This window comes from Canis lupus, chromosome 37 (genome assembly GCF_011100685.1).
Source record: "Canis lupus familiaris isolate Mischka breed German Shepherd chromosome 37, alternate assembly UU_Cfam_GSD_1.0, whole genome shotgun sequence".
Lineage (NCBI taxonomy): Eukaryota > Metazoa > Chordata > Mammalia > Carnivora > Canidae > Canis > Canis lupus.
Genome location: NC_049258.1, coordinates 4,812,701 through 4,820,855, shown reverse-complemented (window position 1 = coordinate 4,820,855; position 8,155 = coordinate 4,812,701). Strand labels below are relative to the sequence as shown.

General features: G+C 41.5%; 1 long non-coding RNA gene across 2 annotated transcripts; it reads right to left on the bottom strand.

The window, feature by feature from the left end:
* Positions 1–3,720: 3,720 nt before the first annotated feature.
* LOC111094409 lies at positions 3,721–6,749 on the bottom strand. Of its 2 annotated transcripts, none has more exons than XR_005384952.1 (4): positions 6,630–6,749; positions 4,990–5,134; positions 4,818–4,886; positions 3,721–4,036 (listed from the first exon to the last, which is right to left on the bottom strand). It is a non-coding gene; the product is annotated as an uncharacterized LOC111094409 (long non-coding RNA). The 2 variants fall into 2 exon arrangements; XR_005384953.1 differs by having other exon boundaries at positions 6,447–6,731.
* Between the last annotated feature and the right edge of the window lie 1,406 nt (positions 6,750–8,155).

The window sequence follows — 8,155 nt, the reverse complement described above, 5'->3', positions numbered from 1 at the left end:
ATATCATTGCACATTGCTGCCTCTTTCTTGGATTATACGTAGATTAAAACAAATTCATATAACACTATGGAGCAAACTGCTTAAAAAGTACATAGTGATTCAGTTGCATAATTGTCACCAGTGTCGGTGGGAGCTGTATGGTTACATCCTCAGTGATAGCTGTGTAATAATTGGAATATTGGACATAGGATTGTATATATTTATACCAGTCCTTGCGGCAAACACATTCCTCTATCCTGTTGTCAATAGACACTACTTATGATTCAATTTGGAAGCAGAAAAGAGCCTGGGGTCTGGAAACAGCCTCCCTGGGGTTGTATCCAGTTCCGACACATCAGCTGGGTGACCCTGACTAAATTAATGCGTGTCTCTGTGGCCCAGTTTCTTTAGTTAAATGGAGACTATGACAGTATCTACCTCATAAGGTAGTGGTTACAGATTGTATCTTAAACTTCTAAAATTCTCGGAACAGGCCTTGTCATAGAGCTGATACCAGTAAGCACTAGCTGTTCTCCTTATGGTCATTGCTGCTCTTGTTACTGTGTCCTGAGGGAGTTATAACAGAAACGTGGAACAGATATATTTATGAAATAAAATGTATCGTGACCTTTGATATAAGCCATTGTACCAACAATGATCGATCACACAATGATTATTGTCTGTTATCCTTTTCCAAATTATTTATCACAATAATAGAAGTGCACACATATGCTAAATACTGTGCAACACATTTTATATGAGCAAGACAATATCATGTGTACAACAACTTGCCCTAGACTGGTTGACTCGCTATCACAGAATGCCGTAGACGGGGGAGATGATAGACAGCAGACTTTATCTAGTTCTGGAGGCTGGGAGTCCAAGGTCAAGGAGCCAGCAGATCCGGTGTCTGGTGAGAGCTCACTTTCTGGGTCATAGAGGACAGGCTTCTCATTGTTGTCTCCACATGGCAGCGGGTGAGAGAGCTCTCTGGGATTTCTCATAAGGGCGCTAATCTCATTCGTGAGGGCTCCACCCTCATGATATAATCACCTCCCAAAGGCCCTACCTCTTTATTTTAACACGTGAATGCTGGCAGGTGGCCACGGGGGTTGGGGTGGGGGTCGGGGTGGGGGAGTGGGGGGGATTGGTACCAAACATTCAGTCTATAAAACAACTCTAAAAGGAAAGTGCTATTTAAGAAAAAAAAAAAATCACGAAGAAGCAGAAAGTCCAATTCAGAGAACTTTGGTAACCTTCCCCAAGTCACACAGCAATGAGGAGGATGCTGTATCGGAATCAAGAGCCTCTGATACCAGCTCCCAGGCTTGTAACAAGAGCTTTGACTAGGGAGTTGTCGTGTCATCTCTGTCCTTCAGAGGGATACTTTCATAGCAAATATAATTTTTTGCCTCCTTTCCCCTAAAGAATAGAGTTTATATAAACCCCAGATTGAATTTTTCCAATATTTTTTTTTATTTAACATTTGGAGCAAGAAGAGAGAATGTAGTAGAGTTACATCCTTTCTATAAAATGCACATACATTTTCCCTAACACTCTCTTGGGTTTGAGTTTCCTCAAAAAATGTGATTCACTGCAGAGGCCAGGGAACACAAAATAGGTGGCTATCTGTCTCCCTGGCATCATGGCTCCTTTCTGTACATTGCCATTCAGCAACTTAATGGGACCTGACACATGAAAAGCATTTGAATTTTGTACTTCTAGAAGTTTCAGGAAGTTTTGTTTTCTTTTTCTTGTTGATAACTTGACACTGAGTTCTTCCCTGCTGGAAGACTCATTTGTTAAAATGAGCTTTTTATTTATTTAATTCTAGCTAATCTCTTTTCTTGTTTTTTTTTTTTTTCTCTCTTCATTTTTAATAGTAATGCTCAGTTCACTTATTACAGGTACTAAATCTTCAGTTTCATCTACTGTGACCAAAAAGATGAGAATGATTTTTTTTTTCTAATAATTTTCACATAAAGGTCAATTAGGAAATCAGAAAGTAATATCACAGATTTCCTGTGTTCTCAAACTTCCCTTGCTCAGGACAACTAACTGACCTCACACTACCTTTCAGCATTAGCAAATGTGATAGGCTCAGACCAGAGGAGAAAAATAAACATATACTAATTTTGCTCCGTCGGTTATTTTAATTTTCAGTGTCATCAAGGAAGGGAGTTCCTTTCTAAAAGAAGGAGCTTTTTTCTTCTCTTTCTTTGTCTTGCTTCTCAATAGAGAAGCAGGCTGATGGACCTTTATTGGCTTCAAACAAAGACAGAACTGACAACAAAGAAACCCTGATAATTTCAGAGTTTGGGTCTCTTTTGGTTATCTGAAATTTGCTGCTTCAAAAACAATAAATGCTTCAATAACCTGACTGCAGAAAATACTTAATGGAAATTGTGATTTTCATCTTCCAATCTAATTCATTTCACTGTAAGGTGTGGGCTTAATACGGGAACTTTTTCTTTTGTTTATGACATTTTCACACTTACAGATATTTGTAGGCACACGAAGGGACTGCAAACAGCTGATTGTTTCTGAAATTAGCTCAGTACAGACACAAGCAATGCCTGAGAATAACTTCTGTTTGAAAAGTGAAAATTCTAAAGGGTAAGGCTGCTTTATAAATAAAATCTCTATAATCTGTTTTAATGCACTTTAACTTTTGTATTTATTAATTTATTTGCAAAATCTGGATGGCAGTTTAATTAGGGTTTAAAGTTTAAAAATCTATGATTTTAAGAAAGTCCTATTAGTCATGCCTGAAAATGAGCCATGGGCTTAATAGGTTTGGGAAAAGGTTTTTAAATTTAAAATTTACATACACATGTACACATAGTAAAAAGGAAATGTTATCCTTTAAGACAAACAGAATTATATCTACATGTGCTTGTCTTGCATTTAATTAGTGTGAAATTAGGTTATGGGTTCTCAACAAGGACAGGGCACATTCCAGAACATGAAAAGTTTTATAGTCATGCCAGGAGTTCCTAATTTACTTTGAGAAAATAATGTCTAGGAGCCTTGAGTGGCTTACATTGCTAGGCATATCCAATAAGAAGCATATTACTCTTCCATAAAACTTATTCCACTTGTATCTCACATTTCTACATTGTTTTAAATATTACCGTTTAACTTGAAATTTATAATTTTAGCACGATGATTTGAATTTCCCCAGGGGGAAAATATGGAATAGCAAAGTACCCATGTAGCAGAAATTACCTGCAGATCCCATAAAATAAGCTTCCATGCTTTTTCATTATGTTCTATTCACAGAATGAATAGCCGATTGCATCCTGCGGATTATCAAGCGATTTATATAGGGGTGTCCTTGTAAGGTGTGCATTAGTTGTAATCCTTGGTACATAAATCATTTGCTTAAAATCAAAATGATTTTACATATAGAAAGCGCATCCACTTCACCTAATGTTCCGTGATCAGTGTTTACACCTACCACCAATTGCCATTTGTGAAAATAATTCTTTAAAATTTGAAAAAAAAATTGTTGCTGAGCCTTCCGAACAGTTTAGCTCACGCTCCTCTCAAGCTCAGGGGATCTCTTTCCTTAGGTCAGACCAACTGTTTAAAGCTGACACTATATTTAGCAACTACCTTCTGGAGGGAGAGACCTTTGAGAACATCGACCTGCCCATTTGAGTCCTACCTGACAATTCCTCATTGTAAACAGCTAACTTTATAGAAAATGTTTTTTTAACATGGTTTTAATCATGCAGCAATTAAGGGTAACATTTAGAAATAAATCTCGAGACAGTTCCTTATCCTTCTGTCAACTGGAAGTTGAATTTAAGCCTTCACCTTCTTGGTCTCCCCTTTAGTTTTGGTTTTGTTTCCTGAAAGTATGGGATTCAATCTGCAAATGGTCACTGCGACAGAGTTTTCTTGAAGACTTCAAGAAACCTTGTCGTAATACAAGCAGTGTTGGTCCTTTGCTCTTGTGTTATCATGTATCATGACTTCCCCTGACTGGAGGCACACTCCGATGTCCAATCTCAACGTGGCTTCTTTGTTTCCTGCATCTGAGGTGATCTCTCTGTGCGACAAGAAGAAAGAAAAGCAAGCAAGCAAGCAAACAAACCGAGGAGACTAAATTCAATCCATCTGATAGATTCAGACTCATAAATTCACTCTCTTCGGGTATTTGTCTCTTTTGAATATTTAGTTTTACAGACTTTCTCCACCTCCCTGCTTCTCTCAGAGGTGATGTGTGTCTCTCAGGAAGCTATGTGATCTAGAAGCAGGGAAGGGAGCACGCATCTCAATAGTTATATCTGCAAGACCTTGCTTGCTTTTCTGGTCCCTCTGATCCCTGCAGTGATGTCCTTAGCTGGTGGCGGAGTGTCCTGCTAGCATCCTCGGATGGTAGCTGGGAGCTCTTGCCTGTGTAGTTATTTTTCAGGTTGCTCAGGAGTCCTTCCTGCTGACTTGGCTCCACAGACCCCTCTGATGTTGGGTTGTAGCTTCCTTTTGCTCCCTATCCTTGGGTGTACCCCACAGATTGTAGATAAATGGTTACCCCTCATTGCTACAACCTTCCCCACGTGAGCCTGCCAATACCTTTTGTGCCAAATGGGACTCTAGGAAGACTGAGGCAGGGCTGGTCAGGACTTTTATCTCCCTAACCTTGTAGCTGCCCTCGGTTGTTTTGTTATGCTCTGTGCAACTGGCTTTCCCTCTAGTTCCTAGTGGAAAGCAGGACAATCACCCTCTAGCTGATGTTTTCTTGTCAACCTGTCTAACACAGTCCCCTCTCCATGACTCCATTGCAGAGGGTGGGCGATCTAGATCTACATGTCTTCTTATCTATTTCTTACCGACTTTCTTGTCTTCATTCCACAACTACCCAGGAAAAGAGGATTGGGCTTTCCCCTTCCTCTTCCTGTCTGTTCAGAAAAATCACTGATGTCACATACTTCTTGAGGTGAACTCTCCTCTTTCTTTTTAAAAATGGCAGATGGGGCCTACATATTTCAAGAAGATTTTTACCTGTTAAACTTGAGTTAGCCTCTGGATACAAAATGTGCCACATTTGCTCTGTTAGTGACTCATTTGAGATCATTTGCAGGTTCTTGCGAACAAAATGGAAATGATGTGTTAATTTTTCCTAAGCTCCCCTTAGAAAATCTGGAAACTACAAAAAAACAAAAACAAAGAGTTTGTTATATCTGAGCGACCCACACCAAGTGGCTGTTAGTGTCTTATTTTAGCTTTTCATTTAGGCTATTGCATGCTTTTCTGCACCGGACTGACATTCAGCACAGGCCTAAATGTGACTACACCATTTTATTTTTAAAGATTATTTATTTATTTATTTATTTATTTATTTATTTATTTATTTGGCAGAGAGAGGGAGAGAGAGAGCGAGCATGCATGCTAGCGCACAAGTAGGCAGAGTGGCAGGCAGAGGGAGAGGGGAAAGCAGGCTCCCTGCAGAGCAGGGAGCCCAATGTAGGGCTCGATCCTAGGACACTGAGATCATGACCTGAGCCTAACTAAGGCAGATGCCTAACCGACTGAGCCACCCAGGCTCTCCATGACTGCACTATTTTAGTTTCAGAGTCTGCATTCTTACTTCCCTTCCCATCTGGTGTTCACCGGAGCAAAAGGCCTAACTCACAGCTAAGTGTGAAGAATATTGGAACACTTGGATATGCTCTTAGTCCTTAGAAGTTCATTTGGCCTCAGCTGAGGAAGATTAGAGTCCCCAGTGGTGAAATTCAATTAGTAAATCGGGGTCTTGACCTTTTTGGGACCTTCTGCCCCAATCTCTTGGCTTTCTCTTCTCAGAGCCTGCTTACTTTAGCTGTGCTCCTGAGTTCCTATGGGTCTCTGGGAAGCAGGGATTGGGACCCTTCCCTCATGTTTTGTGGAATAACATATCGGGATTATGGACCCTGTGGAGGGGTTCACTGACAATCTTCCCCGAGCTCTTCACACAGTTGTAGCAAAGTTAGAATTACTACCTTCGTCTCCTTCTGCCAAAATGGGACTTGGTAAAACACACTTTGAGTTCTCCTATGAAAAAATCCTTCCAAAGGTGATCTGACTAGTTCCTTGTGGTATAGCAGCCCCCCATAATCAGAGGAAAGGGAAGCAGCTTGCTGAAATGGAAGATTTCCCATTTCCTGTCCTCACCGCAGCTGATGAATTAGACACCATAGTTGAGCTATTGGCATAGAAGAAGAGCTAGTATGAAGACTGCGCAAGTCAGGTGCACCTGAGGGCAAGACCATCCCAACCTGTGGAGAGCAAAGTCTTGCCTACTGAAACACAGGGCTGAGGAGCATTCTTTGTTCTTGGGAACAGAGAAAACTTCTTTTTGCTAATGAATAGCCCTACTGAAGGACCTAGGCAAGATGCAAGGGGACTAGGTGGCTATGCCTGCCTGCTTGAGGGAAAGTAGCTGGGAGGTTGTCATGTCCAGGCCGCACCGCAGTAATTACTTGAAATCTGCGGCAACAGCGGGTGGATACATGAAAGGTAAACCCCAGACCAGGTTGTTCAGTCAGACAGCGCCAGCGCTCTCTTCCCAATGAAGTGGCAGGACATTTTGAGGAAAGCCTTCCTGGAGGTTGACTGGTATTATCTGCCAACTGGCATGAAGAGGAAACCTGAAATGTGATCACCTGATGTAAGACAAGAGGTCCCCTGTATTGGGTTCCTAGGGCTGCTCTAACAAAGTATAATGGGCTGGGTGGCTTAAAGCAACAGAAATGGTTTTTTCTCAGATTCCAAGGGACTAGAAGAAGTCTGCAATTATGATGTCAGAACAGTCATGTTCCCTTCGGAGTGGCGAGGGGATATCCTTCCTTTCCTCTTCCTAGTTTCTGGTGGTTGCTGGCAATCCTTGGCATTCCTTGGCTTGTAGACGCATTGCTCTGATCCTCCTCTATGTTGTCATGTGGCTTTCTTCCCTGCGTTCCTCTGTGTTCTCACATGGCCTTCTTATAAGGACACCAGTCATTGGATTTAAGGCTCACCCTAGTCCAGTATGCCTTCGTGTTAATTAATCATGTCTATGAAGACCTTAAAATCACATTCTTACATTCTGGTTAGACATGAATTTTGGAAAGGGCACTGTTTGAACCAGTATAACCTCTGTCCCCTAATATAGACACATATTTTGTTATTATTGCTACTAGTTTTTATCTTTCAGAAAAGTCTCCTATTCTTCCTCTTCTAAAATTAGATTCTAACTCTGTGACCAAAGAACAAATATAAAACCTGTGTAGTACACAACAGTGTATGGCCTCCTCGTGCTCTGCAAACTGTGAACCATGCTCTCTCTGAAATCCCCTAACCCCATCTCCTTTCACTTCTCAATGGTTCTTTGTACAGTCACACTGTTCCTTCTCTGAACTCCTTTAAGTCTGCTCACATTTCTCCTTTCTTTAATTTTTTTTCAAGAAAGAAAGAATGCACATGGGCAGGGGAGGGGCAGAAGGAGGGAGAGAGAATCTCAAGCAGACTTCCCGCTGAGCCTGGAGTCCGACACAGGGCTCTATCACATGACCATGAGACTGAGCATCACCTGAGCTGAAATCAGGAGTTGGACACGTAGCCTACTGAGCTCCTAGGGGCCCCACAAATTTGTCCTTCCTGTGAGACTCCCTGATCTTCCAAAATGAAATAGCACCCACTCCTTATTATCCACCCCTCTCCCTCCTGATTTCCCCATAGTTCTCATCACCATCTGACATATTGAGTCTTCATTTTTAAACTAATTTTCTTATCAGTTTCATGAACAGACTCTTTTTTGTTTGTTTGCTTGCTAGACTCCCTTGCTAGCATCTACAGCAGTGACTGGCACATAGTAGGAACTCAGTAAGTCTCTGCGGAATGCATTCGTGTGTTGGTAAAAAGTCACATGACCTGCTGCGGTGGCTGCACCCAGCTGGGAAGCATGCTTACCACTACCTAAATGAGGCCTGTGTGGATGAGGGGAGACTATGAGTAGCATATAAAGAGAAACAGGCAAGGTGAGCTGAGCTGTAAGGGTGGATAGAGAGGGAGGGTTGGTAGTAATGGATCCATTAGTCTTTAAAGCCTGCTTCCAGCATCCCCTTTTCTCCTTGGTGCACCAGCAAATAAACTGCTGTTTTGATTTTGAGTTAGCTTTCTGAAAGTTTCAGTAGAAAATGCTGGGGCCAAA